At 38.3% G+C, this 16,536-nt stretch overlaps 1 protein-coding gene across 5 annotated transcripts in view; it reads left to right on the forward strand.

The window, feature by feature from the left end:
• Positions 1–16,536, forward strand: part of EPC1 (enhancer of polycomb homolog 1) — a 94,703-nt gene that overhangs the window by 29,988 nt on the left and 48,179 nt on the right. Inside the window, exon 1 of one of the 5 annotated variants that reach the window (XM_073885508.1) lies at positions 6,247–6,396. The exons of the other annotated variants lie outside the window; for them this stretch is intronic. The gene's annotated coding sequence lies outside the window, so the exon portion shown is untranslated. Of the gene's footprint in view, positions 1–6,246; positions 6,397–16,536 lie in introns of those variants that run through there. 5 annotated transcript variants of the gene reach the window in all.

Here is a 16,536-nt window from a genome sequence, read left to right on the forward strand (position 1 = left end):
AGCAAATAGTCTATTTAAAATCAAAGATAATTGAAAAACAGTAGTAAAATTTAATTTCTACCCTCCCAAGATTTTTTTAATTTTTACTTTTTTTTTAAGTGAGCTGTACACCCAACATGGGGCTTGAAATTATGACCCCAAGATCAAGAGTCACATACTCTACCGACTGAGCCAGCCCAGTGCCACTCCCTACCAAGATATTTTTAGGTAGAAGTTTCTAAGCTGCAGTTCTAAGGATTATGTGGAAATGATCCTGAAAGTAATGAATTCCCATAGTATACATATAAAATTTTGTGATGGTTTATTTTTCTAGGAGAAAAGTTCGTATTTGTCAACAGTTTCTCAAAGTATTGGTAATGAGGTGGAGCATAAAGCTCAAGGTTAAGTGTTACTTCTAGAAATTTCAAATGAAGTTATTTTGGTTTATCAGTATGACAATTATATAGACTTATTAATAGGAGAAAGATAATTGAGAAAAGCTAATAGGCAACTCAGGAAGAGACTGAGTACTCTTAAATGCAAAAGGAACCTCTTGAAAACTATAATTTCTAGGTGCCTAAAGAGCTCTTCTTTCAGTGTACTATTTGATATTTAAAATTTTGGATTAGTACCATTTGTACTTAGACTTCATTTGCTTATAAAACAATAGTAATGACAGCTGACAGGCTTACATATCTAATCATGTTTTGTGAATGCTTTGTGATCTGTAATGGAGTTTGTGCTAAACTACCATTTCTTTTTCTTAATTAACAGTACTTAATTAAAAATATCATCTAAATGTAGGATAGCTTAAATTTTGTAAACAAGGAATAATAACCTGTGTTTACACATTCATGAATTTGTGGTTAGATTGAATGTTAAACCAACACCCCTAAAAACTAGGTTTTAGTTTTATATTTTGCTTTCTACATCATGGTATGTGGTGGTAGTAAAGTTAAACAGATGAAAGATATATGTGTCTATGTACATACATAGCTAATGACAGGAGTTCTGTTTGTATATATAAAAATGTGGAGTCTGACTATATGATTCAGTTTTCCTGAAAAGTTAGGGGTGTTTGTTATCAGCACTTGGTCAAAACAGTAAGTTTAAAACAGAAGATAGCTTTTTAAAAGGAGCAATAATACCATGGAATGATGGTATAGTTTGTGATTCTGCTTCTTAAGATAACAAGGAAATGAGAATTTTATATTGTAATTTGGGAATAAAATGAGTTGTGAGTTTTTAAGTGCAAAAGTGGTATGAAAATAGGAAATACTTCTAAAGACAGGGACTAGAGTATGTCTTTTACTTTTTAAAGTAAACTTTTGAATCCTTAAGGGGTGATTTACATTAGTATTTTATAATGCCTTTTCTGTAAGATTATATCAATTTATTGGGAAATCAATAAGAAAAATGATTCAAATGTTTTACATAAATTGCTAAAACTACTTTCAGTCAGTTACCTGAAGGTAACTGTGTTGTCTTTAGCACATTTATAAATTGTGGCAAGTCTTTCTTGATCAAGTTTATGTAACTTAAAGCCTGTGATTATAGGTAGTGATTTTGAGCTATTATAGTATTTTTTTAAGTTTGTTTGTTTTTTAAAGATTTTATTTATTTATTTGACAGAGAGAGACACAGCGAGAGAGGGAACACAAGCAGGGGAAGTGGGAGAGGGAGAATCAGGCTTCCTGCAGAGCAGGGATGCAGGGCTCCATCCCAGGACCCTGGGATCATGACCTGAGCCGAAGGCAGACGCTTAATGATTGAGCCACCCAGGCGCCCCTCTATTATAGTATTTTAAACATAACAGAGACCCAACTTTATTCCTTTAAATATATATGAAGTGAATTTCATCCACCAGCCTCTCAGTAGTAGGTGGATGAAAACAAAAACATGTTGTAATTAAATCTACTATGACCCATTATTTGAGTTGTAGCTATGATGAATGGGGGTATAATCAGTTCTTCAAAAGATAAAACTCTTCCTCAATTATTTGTTGTTAGGAAGTTATCTTTGAAAAGTTTGGTTCTGCTTCAGTTATGCACGGTGGCATAGTTGGCTCAATTTTGCAACATATTAAAGCACATCATTTTATTTGAATTTATTTCAGTATAGCAAGTTCTGGCTGAAGAAATAGAACATGGCCTTAGAGTGAATCCAGGGGCAAAGATAACATGAGGTTTAAAACAGCCCATGGATGGGCAGACGGCCTCTCTGCTGTCCTGCCTGCTGCTTCCTTGTAGTGTATTCAGTAAACTTCTAGCTCCTTTGAAAATAAGTAAAGCGTCCCGTGGATGATTTAATACAGTTTCAAGTCTTTTTATATATTGGGATGAATTATTTTCATAATCGTGGAATCACAAGTAGCAGTTGTATATTCTCTGAGAAAATGTAGTTTGGCTTTTATGGCCTTTGACAAATCACTTGACCTTACTGAGTGAACTTCAGTGTCTTCTGTGTCTGCGGTCTTCTGACTTACTCTGACGAGGTAGCTCCAAGGAGTGAATAAGGTAGGGTAGATAAAAATGCTGTATAGATGACTTTTGTTATAACCAAATACTAATTGAATGTCTAGAATGGCCTTTTTCTTGATTCTGAAAAACTACATTTACACAATCCCTTGTATTTGGGGATTATCTGATATGAACGTGTTAGATGTGTTCTTTTTCTTTTAGAGTTGTATATAGTTGCAAAAAGGGTGTCTTTAAGTTTAGGTAATAATTGGGAAAATCAACCTTAGACTCAAGGCTTCATCCAGGTTCCAAGAGTTGAGTGTGTGCATACATGGACACACTCACCCAGATTTTCTTAACTGCAAAATGAAGCAAGGCTACGAAAATTTCCTGTTGTAATGAGTATGTTACCAATAAATTTAAGTCTGTTTCCAGATGAGCTTTATGTGGTTATAGAATAGTCATTCAATCTTGATTTAGTTAATGATTTCATTTGCATATTATATAAGCATAATTTACACAGAAATAAAGGTAGTCTGGGTGCATGGATAATTGGTTTCATTTTAGTCTAGGAAGGCTCACAGGTTCTAAAGGATTTAAAGAATATAAATGGGTGCTGTAGTCACGATGCTTTTATTGTTATGAGAATTTGAAATTGGAGCTAGAATCTTGTAGTGATGGTTGCAAATATGTGTTTTACTTGTAATGTCATGGAGGGTGAAGGGAAACAAAATATAAATATGGCTGTTTGGAAGTCTAAAGCAAGAATTTGATCATTATTCTAATAAGTGGAGATATTTGAGGTAAGGTATGTCTGTTGTACAAAGACTGAGAAAATGGAGATAAATCCATTTTGATTCACTTTTGTAGCAAATATTTGTGCATTTGCTTTGAGGCAAGGACTATTAGAGGCCCTATGGATACAACACTAAACAAACAGAGTTCCTTTTTTCATGGATCTTATGTTCTAGAATATGGTAGGCTCTATTGGGGCAGGAATTTTTGTCTAACTTTATTTAACTGATGTGTTTTCAGCACCCAAAATAGTGCCTGGCATGTAGTAAGGGTTTGATTTGTTTAATTGAATGAATTCTAATGGGAAAACGCACCAAAAAGAAGGCAAATGAAAGTAAAAAATATAACTTTTACATGGCAGTGGAACAAGATAATTTCAGGTAGAAGGAAGATCGAGTTTTCTTTGCATAGATGGTCAAGAAACATTGGATCTGAAACTTGAATGGTGGGAATGAGCCAACCCTGTGAAGAAGATCTGGATGAAGAACATTCCAGGCAAAGAGACCCATAGATGCAGAGAGCCTGAGGTAGGAATTAGAAGACCAGTATGACGAGGGCAAAGTGAAAAAAGGGTAGGGTAGTATGAGACTGAGGACCAGGGGTAGTCAGGGGTCCAAATCTGGTTAGGTATTATAGGCTACTACAAGAAGTTTATATTGTTTTGAAATGAAGTAAGCCATTAGAGAATTTCAGGCAAAGCAGTGACATGATATGAATTGTGTGTTTTCAAGATTATTCTTGCCACCATGTGGGAGAATGAGCCATAATGGCAAGAATGAGAGTTGACGGTAACTTTGACTAAGGTGGTGGTAGTGGAGGTGAGGAGAAGTGGATGGATTTGAGGTATATTTTGAAGGTAGAACCAGCAGAACTTGCTGGTGAATTTGAATGTACTAGGGATGGAGAAAAAGAATCAAGCATTAACTCCTGATTTTTACCTGGAGCACCTGGATGGATAGATGATTGGGCCACTTACTGAGATACAGAAAATTGGAGGAGGGAGGATATTGAAAGAACGGACGTGTTTGGTTTAAAGTGCCTCTTGTCCATATTTAACTGGATATGTAAGAACATAGTGCATTAAAACAGTCTGCACTACAGCTGTAAAATGTAGAAGTCATGGGTTGGTACTGTAAACTTGAAAGTCTTTGGGAGATAGATGATTTTTAAAGCTGTGCCTTGGGGCCCAGCTAGAGGAATAGCTAATAGAGAAGTAGGAAGAAGACAAGGATCAAAGGGTCTCAAAAAAGAAGGACATTGGTTAACTGTCCACTGGGAAGATGAGTAAGGGGAGGATGATTGTTTGATTAGATGTGTGCCAGTGGCCTATTTTTTGGAGTAATGGGAAGGAAAGCCCAATGAGAATAGAAGAAATAATGAAAGATAAATAAAGGAGTCATAGCAAGTATAGACGACTCTTTGCAATAGTTCTGCTATGAAAAGAAGCAGAAAAAATAAGACCGTGACTGGAGTGGGCTAGGGAATCAACAAATGATTTCTTTTAAAAATGAGTCACAATAGGGTGGGTGCCTGGGTGGCTCAGTCTGTTTAGTGTCCATCTCATGATTTTGGCTCAGGTCATGATATTGGGATTGTGAAATCGAACCCCACGTCGTACTCCACGCTCCAGAGTCTACTTGAGATTCTCTCTCTACTCCCTCAGCCCCTCCCTGTGTGTGCTCATGCATTCTCCCTTTCTCTCTAAAATAAATTAATTTTTTAAAAATGAGTCACAAATTTCCAGCAGACACAAAGGGAAGATGGGACAGAAACAAGGGAAACAGATCTAGCCTTCGGTTTCCCCGTCTCTACCTAGAGAGTTTCCAGGCTGAAAGCATAGGTAGAGGAGATCCCAAATAGACCCTGACAGCCTCCTTGAGTTGAAGAGAGAAAATTCCAGAGTTTGGAGAAGCTGAAGTGACTTCAGGGCAGGCTGTCAGACATGCACAGAGCGTGTCTCCTTGAGTGTAGCTAAAAACTGATCAGAGCCTCTGTGAGGAAACTAAAGAGGCTGAAGGAAAAGCAGTTGGAAAGAACTAGGAGGGACAGTTCTCTGAGCTCACATAGGGCTGGGAATATGTTGTGTCTTCACTAGCCAGAGCAGAAAGACATCCTAATACACAGGGTGTCAGATAAAAGTTCTCAAAAGAGTTACTTCCTTAGTAGTAGGCCCCAGTTAGCTTTAAAGACTGTTCTGGATACAGCCTAACAAAGATTAAACACTGTTCTCAAAAGGATCAAACTAATTTCAAGCAACTTCATTGTGTCCCAGAAAAAGCCCAAAAATGTGCAAAGGAATACGAAAAGGTCCTACAACACAAAACTTAGTTTTTGGCGTCTAATAAAAAGTTAACAGGCGGGGCGCCTGGGTGGCTCAGTTGTTAAGCATCTGCCCTCAGCTCAGGTCATGATCCCAGGGTGCTGGGATCGAGCCCCACATCAGGCTCCTTGCTCGGCGGGAAGCCTGCTACTCCCTCTCCCACTCCCCCTGCTTGTGTTCCTGCTCTCGCTATCTCGCTCTCTCTCTCTGTCAAATAAATAAAATCTTAAAAAAAAAAAGTTACCAGGTATGCAAAGAAGCTGGAAAATACAACCAACAACTAAGGAAAAAAAGTAATCAACAGAAAAAGACAGAAATAACCCAGGTAATAGAATTAGTAGACAAAAATGTTAAAATAGTTTAGACTTAGTGTATTAGTTGGAATGATGTTGTCAAGAAAGATAAAATAATCCTATCCCCTCTTCTACTTGGCACTTTGTTTTTTTAAAACTATTTCCTTCAAACTGTTTTGCCTGGATTAATTTCACAGTGGGGATTGGTCATTAATTAGAGCAGAAATACTTCTTCCTCTTTAAAAGTAAGAAGAAGGCAGGTATGTGAGGGGAAAATACAGTTCTGTTGTTAGACTTGGCAGTGGGAGGATGAGGTAATTCATCCTATGGTTCTGTTTTCTCTGTGAAGTATGAGGTGAGGTCATCACCTCAGAGTGGGGGCGGGGTTACCTTAAGAGAGACGAAGATATGTGTGGGAAAGCTAACTTAGAGAAATGTGGTATGATTGAAGAACTAGCTGAAGGCTCAATATTTGTGATCGTTTAACGTGAGACCAGTCAGCTCACTTGAGCAGTTGAATGCAAGCCTTAAACTGGAGTTCAAGCACCAAGTAGGTATACAGTAGGGGTTTTTTTAGGGTGAAGTTTTGCCCAGCACGTACAAAGGAAGAAGAGAGGGATGAGAGATAGATTATCATGATAGACCATGGAATCTAAACTGGGTGGGCAGGGAAAGAAGACATCAGGGAGCTGATAAATAGTGGGAGAGTGGTAGGAGTCATTGAAATAAAAGGCTCTGTGGGAGGGAGGTGCTAGAATAGGTGAAACTAAGTCAGGAGAACGGTGGGGGTTAAAAAGTGAGATGCTTGATTTGTAGATGTCAGAGGTGGCACAATTACCAGTGAAGGCAAGAGCTAGAGTATAATCACAGGAGTGGTGGCCGAGGTGGAATAGAGGAAAAGATCAATGTGGGTGAGGTAATGATGGCAGAAGTGTATTAGTAGTCGAGAAGAAGACTGGGAGCTCTGGGACTTGACCAGGAGAGTGTGTATGTCAGCTTTGGGAAGAGTGATGGTATGAATTTCTGAGGGGTTATGATTTTTGAAAGGACAGCAAAGAAGAAATGGTATGGGATTGGCAGTGGGAAGCAAGGAAGATAAATAGTTAACCCACCTATAAGGATGTGAGACGTGGGAAAATAAACGGCTTCTGCTTTTAAGGGCTACAGGGAGTACAATTTCTGGAAGACACTGCCAGGCTTCAGTTAGAGAAGGAAGTTGAGGGAACAGTGAAAGAAGTTGAGACTTGTATGAAGAGTTTACTGATAAATCTCTAGAGAACAGAGCAGAAGAGTTTGGGAAGGCAGAGAAGGGCGGAAGATTGGGTCACAGTAGGTGATATCGAAGTCAGAGCCAGGGAGTTGGATTATGTTGGTAAAGAGAGGTTTATCCAGCTAACCTCAGATGCACAAACAGTTCAAGATACTTTCCTAGGTAGTAATGTGAATCTGAACTCCTATGGAGCCATTCCTGTAGCTAGACATGGTGTGATAGCCTGAAGGAAGGGCATCCCCACTAGGTAGAAACTGGCTGCTTGATGAACTCCAGGGAGTCCATCTATCACTCCTTCTGGAGTTATATACAGGCATACTTCAGAGGTATTGTAGGTTCAGTTCCAGACCATTGCATATATACGGCAATAAGGCGAGTCCAATGAATTTTTTGGTTTCCCAGTGCATTTAAAAGTTAGGTTTATACTGGAGTCTATTAAGTGTGCAGTAACATTATGTCCCCAAAAAAGTACATACCTTAATTAAAAATACTTTATTGCTGGGGCACTTGTGTGTCTCAGTTGGTTACACATCCAACTCTTAATCTCAGCCTCAGGTCTTGATCTCAGGGCCATGAGTTTAAACCCCCCCAAAATACTTTATTGCCGAAAAATGTTAACCATCATTCGAGCTTTCAATGAGTTGTAATCACTGATGAGAGATCACCATAACAAATATAACAATGAAAAAATTTGAAATGTTGTAAGAATTACCAAAATGTGACACAAAGACACGAAATAAGCAGATGCAGTTGGAAAAATGAGGCGTATACACTTGATCTATTCAGGGTTGCCACGAACCTTCAGTTTGTAAAAACTGTGAAGCTCAATGAAAGGAGGTATGCCTGTAAATATCTTTACAATGAAGGCTTTTGGTACAGTATGCTTATTTTAGGATCCAGTAAGTGGACCTTTGGGGTTGTTATTGAGCATCTGAGAACTTTCTCTACAGTGGTTCTCCACAGGGACTGTAGTATTCTCTCATCCCCAGGACATTCTGGAAAATTGTGGGGATGCTTTCGATTATCACAATTTTGGAGAGATGCTTTTGGGGTCAAGAACAGGGTGAGTTCACTTTGCAAAGGGTAGTCCTGCAACACAAAGAATTGCCCTTGTAACTTTGGCTATCCCCAGAACATCCTAACAGGTTAAATTTCCATTTCTAAATTATCTGAGCCTAAGACCTAATTACATTTTACATGTAAAGGGTTTTTTTGTACAGTTTTTACATATACTAACATTCCTAGTTGCTATTAGTATATAAAGTAATACATATATATAAAGTAGGGAAATGTTATACTGTATTTCATTTAGAACTTCGTAGGGGTTGTTACCATTTTGGAAATAATTTCATCAACATCATTTGTGGGATTTGAGTCAACAGACCTAAAGCATAAAGTCTATTCTTTTTTAAGCGTTATATTCACAGTGATTCTTTGTAGACATGTAGCATCTGTGATGGCTTCATTTTGTCTTTCTAGGTTACATAACCCAAGCATTTACATGTTTTAGTACATATTTTACTATAAATTACTTTCCTTTTATTTCTCCTTTGTTTTGCAGTTACCTTCTTGGATTGAATATTTTAAAAATGCGTAAAGTAGAATAGTGAAAGAATTTGAAAAGAAGGAGCATTGGGTCTGATTGATAAGGTTGAAAATATCTACTCAACTGGGCTCAAAACATGAGCTATGGAATTAGGTTTTAGTTAAAGTTCTGGTTGTACAATTAACCCCAAGTCTAGTCTAATTGAGATCCTATGTAAGGTATAGCATGGTGGCTTACATATAATAAGTGCTCAGATCTTTTTAACTTACTATTTTAGTTTCACTTTTAGTCCTTGAAGGATAGAAATGTGTTTTTAGGTTGTTTTTTAAAATTTCAACAGATTTCCATTATAACAAATGATTTTTGTTACGGAGTGTTTTTGACAGTGAGTGAGTACCGATTTTGATACCCCTAGAGTTGTGTTGATGATAGAATGTGAAATACTAAGCAGGGTATCAAAGAACATGACCTTTAGCAGACAAGTATGTCAACTAAATGGATTGTCTTCTCAACTTAAACACGTGATTGGTTTCCTAGTGGATGCTAAAATGTATAAAATGTGTTTTGAAGAATTCATCAGGTGAAAAAAAAAGTTTTCTGCACTTTTTAACAGGTTCTGTATGCTTCAGTGATTTTTAGTTTTTAAGGCTGTCCTTCACACAAATCTACACATTTGAATCTTAGAATTCCTGTTAAAAGGTTTAGGATGCCCTCTTATTTTGAAAGATTCATAATTGCTTCTTTTTTTTTTTAAGATTTTATTTGTTTGACAGAGAGAGACACAGAGAGGGAACACAAGCAGGGGGAGTGGGAGAGGGAGAAGCAGACTTCCCGCTGAACAGGGAGCCCGATGTGGGACTCAATCCCAGGACCCTGGGATCATGACCTGAACCGAAGGCAGATGCTTAACGACTGAGCCACCCAGGCGTCCCTATAATTGCTTCTTAATTGGTCTCCCTGCTCTGGTTTTCAAATTATAACCCCCTCTCACAGTTGTCAGGGTGATCTTTTTAAAATTTGAATTTGGTTGTTGCTTTGATATCTAAAATCCATAAATTGTTCCTTTTTCTGATAGAATAAAATGCAAAAACTCCTTAATGGCATTTCCTGGGCCCTGATGATCTTGACCTCTATATCCAGTCCTTTCCTTTTCCCCTGCTTAAATTCTGTATTAATTATTGCTGCATAATAAATCACCCCTAAACTTAGCAGCTTAAAACAACAAACACTTGGGGCACCTGGGTGGCTCAGTCGTTAACCGTCTGCCTTCGGCTCCAGTCATGATCCCAGGGAACTGGGATTGAGCCCCACATCAGGCTCCCTGCTCAGCGGGAAGCCTGCTTCTCCCTCTCCCACTTCCCCTGCTTGTGTTCCCTCTCTTGCTGTCTCTCTCTCCCTGTGTCAAATAAATAAATAAATAAAATCTTTAAACAACAGCAAACACTTACTATCTCACACAGTTTCTGAGGGCTAGGCATCTAGGAGCAGCTTCTCTGAACCATCCTGGCCTAGAGTCATAAGGTCCCAGTAAAGCTCTTGGGTAGGACTGCAGTCTTCTAAAGGCTTGACTGACTCCAGAATTTCACTTCCGAGCGCTATCACATAGTTGTTAGCAAGCCTCAATTCATCACTGACCGGAGGCCTCTGTTCATGAACTTCTCTGTTACTGTTTCATTGTCATCACAGTATAGCACCAGGCTTACCCCAAAGGCAGGACCCAAAAGAAAAAAAGCACAAATGAGAGTGCATGGGAGACAGAAACAGTGGTCTCTTATGATTTAAATTTGGAAGTTATGTATGGTCACTTCTGTCATACGCTACTTATTGGTCATACAAACCAAGTCTGGTAAATGTAGGAGGGACCTCACAAGGCTGTGAGTGCTGGAGGATGGGGATCATTGGAGGCTGGCTACCACAGCCACATGCAGAATACTCTCTCTTTCAAAGCCCCCACAAGTCTCATCCCATTATAGTATCCAGCTCATATCACAGAATCTCATACAAATTGGTTTCAGATACATTGATGCTGCTCAGATGTAGTTCCTTAGGTACAGCTTCTCAAATTTCTCTCAACCTGTTAAGCTAAAGAGAAATATCTGCCCCCTCCCTCACATACCCCGTATACTATACTGCATAAGGCTTAGGATAATCCTATAAAGCATTCCCCATTCAAAGCAGGAGGCAAAAGGTAGGGGATGGTAGACACCAGAGGGTCCAAGTCCAAAGCGTTTTTTCTTTTTTTTTTTTTAAAGATTTTATTTATTTATTTGAGAGAGAGAGAATGAGAGAGAGCGCACGAGAGGGAAGAGGGTCAGAGGGAGAAGCAGACTCCCCGCTGAGCAGGGAGCCCGATGTGGGACTCGATCCCGGGACTCCAGGATCATGACCTGAGCCGAAGGCAGTCCCTCAACCAACTGAGCCACCCAGGCGCCCCAAAGCGTTTTTGAAATCCAGTCACACAAATTGTGGTGGTTTCTCGGTTGGATGTCAGTTCCTGAGGATAATTCACGTAAGACTCTCAGCTTTGCTCTTTGGGCATTTGGCTTTGCTCTCTTCTCATCCTTTGTTTTTTCATGAAAGGTAGAATGTGTTTATTACGGAGTTTTCTTACCTGGCTTTCTGTCAACAGTTTGGGACTCTGAAGACCTTGTTACATTTTATATTGTCTCTCGTCGCTTGTTCAAGCTGGCTGTGTTTCAGAATATGTAATTCTTTTAAAAACTTTGTGGGTCTTCTATGTATTTTATTGAGGTCTACTTAATTAGTTGAACACCACAGCCATACATGTCTAAGAGAAGCCTTTTACTACCCTGAGCTGCTGCTGAGAGACCACACCCTAAAAAAGCATTATTGTTTGAGAGAATCTGAGTTCTCTTTACCAGGCCTTTTATCTGGAACAGTCTTTGATCTTTCTGAGGTTTTAACAAAAGATTTTATAGTCACTCCCTCCATTTAGTTTTAGACCATGTTTTCCTGTTAGTGCCCTGGATTTGATCTTGGCTCAGAGTCCTAAATTTCAGTGTTTGCATCCTGGAGAAGCTGCACATTTTCAAAACCATCAAGTCCTGGCTCTTCTTTAACAGTTCTTCATTTAGTTTATTTTTTGTCGTTTTTTTACTGTATAAAGCAGAAAAACAAGTCAGCACTTTCAGCTCTCAGTTTAAAATCTCCTTAGCTAAATCACCCAGTTTATTAGGTAAATTTTCTACTTTTCACATAACTAAAGATAATAGTGTTAGTAAATTTTCTGCCCCTTCCTCTAACATCTGCCTCACTTTTCTGCCCTCATCTGTAGCCTTAAGAAACACCATGAAGCTTTAATTAACAGTTTCTTCACTAATACTATCTTCAGAGGCCATGGTCTAGTTCCAAAGCCATTGCAACATTTTAGGTTTTTGTTATACAGTGAGGACTCAGTACCAACATAGGTGTATGTAGGCTGCATAACTACTTATCCAAACCGTAGCAGCTTAAAACAAATAATCTGACCTACCTTTTCTCAGGATCAGGATTCTAGGAGTAGCTTTTTTAGGTGATTGTGGCTCGGTATCTGCAGAAAGCTGTTCAGAGTTGCAGTCATCTCAACTGGAAAGTCTGCTTCCAGGCTCACTTATGTTGGCTGCAGTCTTCTGTTCCTCATCACATGGGCCTCTCCATTTACTACCTGTTTGTCCTCACAGTCTTGACATCTGCCTTCCCCAGAGCAAATGATGCAATATTTCTATGAGTGTGCTCATGTCAGGAGAGTGCCTAAGACAAGCTGCAGTCTTGTATAACCTAATCTTGGAAGTGATCCACCGTCATCTCTGCGCATGTAGGCTACCAGAAACACTGTGCTCAACCAACTGAAATACTTACTGTACTTAATATTCTCTTAGTTGTTCAGTTCTGCCTTTGCTTACACTGTCCCTCTTTTCTTTCCATGGGTTCACTCAACAAACTCTTGTTTGCTATCAGCTTTGATGAAGCCTTTCTTGACATACCTTCCCAAGCCCTGTCATATAAAACCTGAACTTGTAGAAAATAAATTCACTCCTTTGATTATTTCTTATACTGAAAGCCCTTTGAAAGCAGAAACATAGTTGTATCTTAAACACTTAATATTGTTCTGGCACAAATGTTTCTTAATGTATAAGTGTTCTGAGAAAATCTAGGTATTTCACAATTTTTTTGTGTTCTAAAATGGTAATCAGATACCTCTTTTAACTGTCTTTGAGCTTTTGGTGTGAGGCCAATGAAGTAGGGTTTAAGCTATAATTTTTGTGTATTTTTATAAGATTAGGAAGGACGTGAGACATTCTAATAATTACACCAAAAGTTTAAGCCAGAGTAAATGTCATGACCTTTCCAAAAATAGGGTTTGTGAAACACTGTGCTAAAAGTATTTACTTTATATTGTGTTGATTTATCAACTATTTGTAAACTTACAAAGTATAATGATAAATATGGGCTCTATAGACATGTCTTTTCCTTCAAGGGGCTTATAATTCATATGGTAAATAAACTATGAGGCAGTCTTTTTAACTCCTTGTTGTAAAGATCAGAAATATCTATTTTTACTTTGGGTAGTTTATCACTCAGAATCTAATAAAACTGTGGAAACCAACTTCTAACATTAATTTCCTGAAAAGTTATTTTTCCCCTATTTGAAGTAAATATAAGTAAAATCATGTAAGATCAAAATCAGTCATTTTACTCTAATTTAGTGTTTACATTGAAATGCCTTTTCTCTGATCTGAAAGTCTTTTGTAACCAAGGTTTTGGTTGCAAATACCACTTTATTACCTTCTTTGAAGTTTCCTTTTTCTCTACTGTAGTGACATCTGAAACTATATATGAGAATTCTGTATGAATTTTTGCCCTTGGTGAATTTTTCCTTTGCAATGCAGTTCCAATAAAATAAGAGCAGTCTTTTTTTTTTTTGGTATATTGGTAGATATCATAGAATCAACTCCACAAAAATATGTTCTTTTGTCTTGAGTTTTTCTGTCCACTAAAAACATCTATTGAATTGTGGGTTTTTTTTGTTAGAACTTTTGTGCTGTGATTTTGTAGAATACAGTTTAAGAAATTCCTCCTAACTTTTGCAGTGATGAAACATTTTCTTGGTTTTTTTTTTTTGAAGATGGGACAGAGTAAAGAAATGTTTGGTAGGATTAACATTCTACCCTGGTCTTTATATTTTTAGGGTTGGGTTGTTTCATATAGAATTTCTCAGTTGAACCTCGGTTCTTGTTCATATCTAGAAGTATTAGGAAGGATTCCTAATGCTTTGTATCACTAGGAAGAAACCAATTAAATAACCATAATGTTCCTTTATTTCTGCCCAGCTACCTTAAGTCCTTCCTGGAATAAATCTTAAGTTTGAATATAAAGCATCTGTAATTTCTGAGATTTAGATCTAGAAAATTTTCACTAAATAGCCTGCCTTATCATTTGGGAAATAATGGAATATAATCTAATGTTGACTATATGAAGTGGCGTGAAACAAGATGACCACTCATTCCTAGTGTATGTGCATCTTCTAAACATATTGCTGGGGCCTGTTAGAGAGGCATCCTTATGATATAAATACGTTATGCTACCCATAACATCTTGGTGTTATGCTGTCTTTTCACTCAGTTTAATGCATTCAGATTCACTATGAATTACAGTGGAGAAGTTAGAGAATCGGGTTTAAAGTTCAGATAGGCTAGCAAGAGCATAAAATACCCTGAATAAAATTCTTAAGTTGTTCATATGTTATCGTCTCCATTGCTACTTCCCTAATTCAAAGTACTGTCATCTCTTGCTAGATTTGAGTACCTTCCTAACAGGTCTTCCCAAGACTGCAATTACTGCCTTCCCCAATATTAACAAAACCAATGGTTCTTTGCAAACTGAAATCTCGTTGTGTCACTTCCTGCTGAAAACCTGTGAAGAGCTCCCATTGCTCCCTCTTAGAGTGGCTTATATGTTAGGCCTTATGTAATCTGGCCCCTACCTCCTTTTAGTTCCTCCAAAACCTTCCAGGTCCCACCATCCACAGGATAATTTCTCATTTTTTTGCCATGTACTGATGAATTATTTCTCTACAGGTTGGTATAGTAATCTCCCACCGATCCCTCAGATCACAGCTCCAGGTCACTTCCTTAGTTATCTACCCATTTAGATTTAGGTCTGTTACATGCTCCCATAACATATCTTTTTTAGCAATTACTGTTATAAACTTCCATTTCATTTATGTGATTATTTGATTAATCTTTACCGTATGACTCTTAGTTCCAAGTACTTTTAGCATTGGAGCTTAATGCCTTCAATATTTGTTGAATGAAAGGCTGGATTGGCCTATTGTTAATTTATTCATGTGTTTCTAATTCAGTCTATCCCAGAGTTGGTGTTTAGAGATTAGCAGCATAAATCCCATTGTAATTTAGAATTACATGAGGGTAATGATGTTTCCATCAAATTTTTCTACCATATGGTTACTATGTGACTAGACAAGTCATAAAACTACTTAGACCTTACTTTTATCATTTGTAGAAGGAACTGGAACTAGTTGATCTCTAAGCTTGCTCTGACTCAGATATTCAGTGATGTTAATGGTTTCCCCTTCATCATCAGAACAAAGATTTTATTGATTTATTTGAGAGAGAGCACGAGTGCACAAGTGGGGGGAGGGGCACAGGAAGAGGGGCAAGCAGACTCACCACTGAGCGCAGAACCCATAATGGGGCTTAATCCCAGGACCCTGAGATCATGACCTGAGCCCAGGTCAGACACTTAACCAACTGAGCCACCCAGGTGCCCCCAAAGATTGATTTCTGATTTCATTGTCCATTGGGTTGATTTGGAGGTTCTGTTCTACATGACCCCACTCCAGGATTCAGCTGACAGAGCAGCCTCTATCCTGAACTTTGCTGGACACTGTAAAAGAGGAAAGAACTCTGAAAGATCTCTTACCTTGTATCAGTTATTCAAATACTCTGGCCAGTAATTACATGTGACCTAGGTTTACAGCTCGTTGGCCAGAATGAGCCACATGGTTGCACCTAACTATGAAGGGACCAGGAGGTACAATCCTACCATATGAGCAGAAGGCAAAGAAAAAAAAATATTTGGCAAACAACATTAACGACAGATCTGCCCTTCTGGTCAACCAAAGATTGGAATCACTGTCTTTACTGCAAAATACACTCATCTTCTCCCCAGTGAACCCATCCCCAAAGTCCCAGGTAAACAGCATCAAGCTTGAAGTATTAGAATTTCCAGGTGATACACATAATTCTCTCTACACATAATACTCATTCGTTTGGCTGTGTTTCCTCTTGATCTGGAGATCTGTAAATGAAAATACTGTCTGTACCACCACCTGCTACCCCGATACCACTGTATACGTTGGAATAACAGGGCTATGATAACCACAGTAGACACTCCCATTTGGATAATGGAAGATTGAGGGAAATACAGCACTCCCTAATCCATAGTAACCAAAAATCCCACCAGGCTGACTTTATAAGGGTCCCCTTCCCCTGGATATGGGGAATATTTTTGTTTAGGTACTAAATTTTCTCTCCCGGAGGGTCTCCCCAGTCCATTGTTTTGTGGTTCTTGACATTCTTTCATTCTCCATCATTTTCCTTAGCTTCATCTGAGCTAGGTATTGGCCTTTGGGGAGCTAATGCAAGTGTATTTTTAAATCAGATTTTAATCTGGGCTTTTGATTTTTGATTGTCAGCAGCACAACTTTGTAGGCTTCTAATGTGTTTCCATTTAGCTCCGTATGCCGGTAGCCTATATTCATAGTTCTTTATCAGATGTCAGTCTCCTAATTGCTAGTAGCGTAAACCTATTAACTTTTGCTGGAAAGCTACACTCTTAGTGTCTTCTCTCCT

This window comes from Callorhinus ursinus, unplaced genomic scaffold, assembly GCF_003265705.2.
Source record: "Callorhinus ursinus isolate GAN/ISIS: 27379988/994484 unplaced genomic scaffold, GSC_fseal_2.0 scaffold62, whole genome shotgun sequence".
Classification (NCBI taxonomy): domain Eukaryota; kingdom Metazoa; phylum Chordata; class Mammalia; order Carnivora; family Otariidae; genus Callorhinus; species Callorhinus ursinus.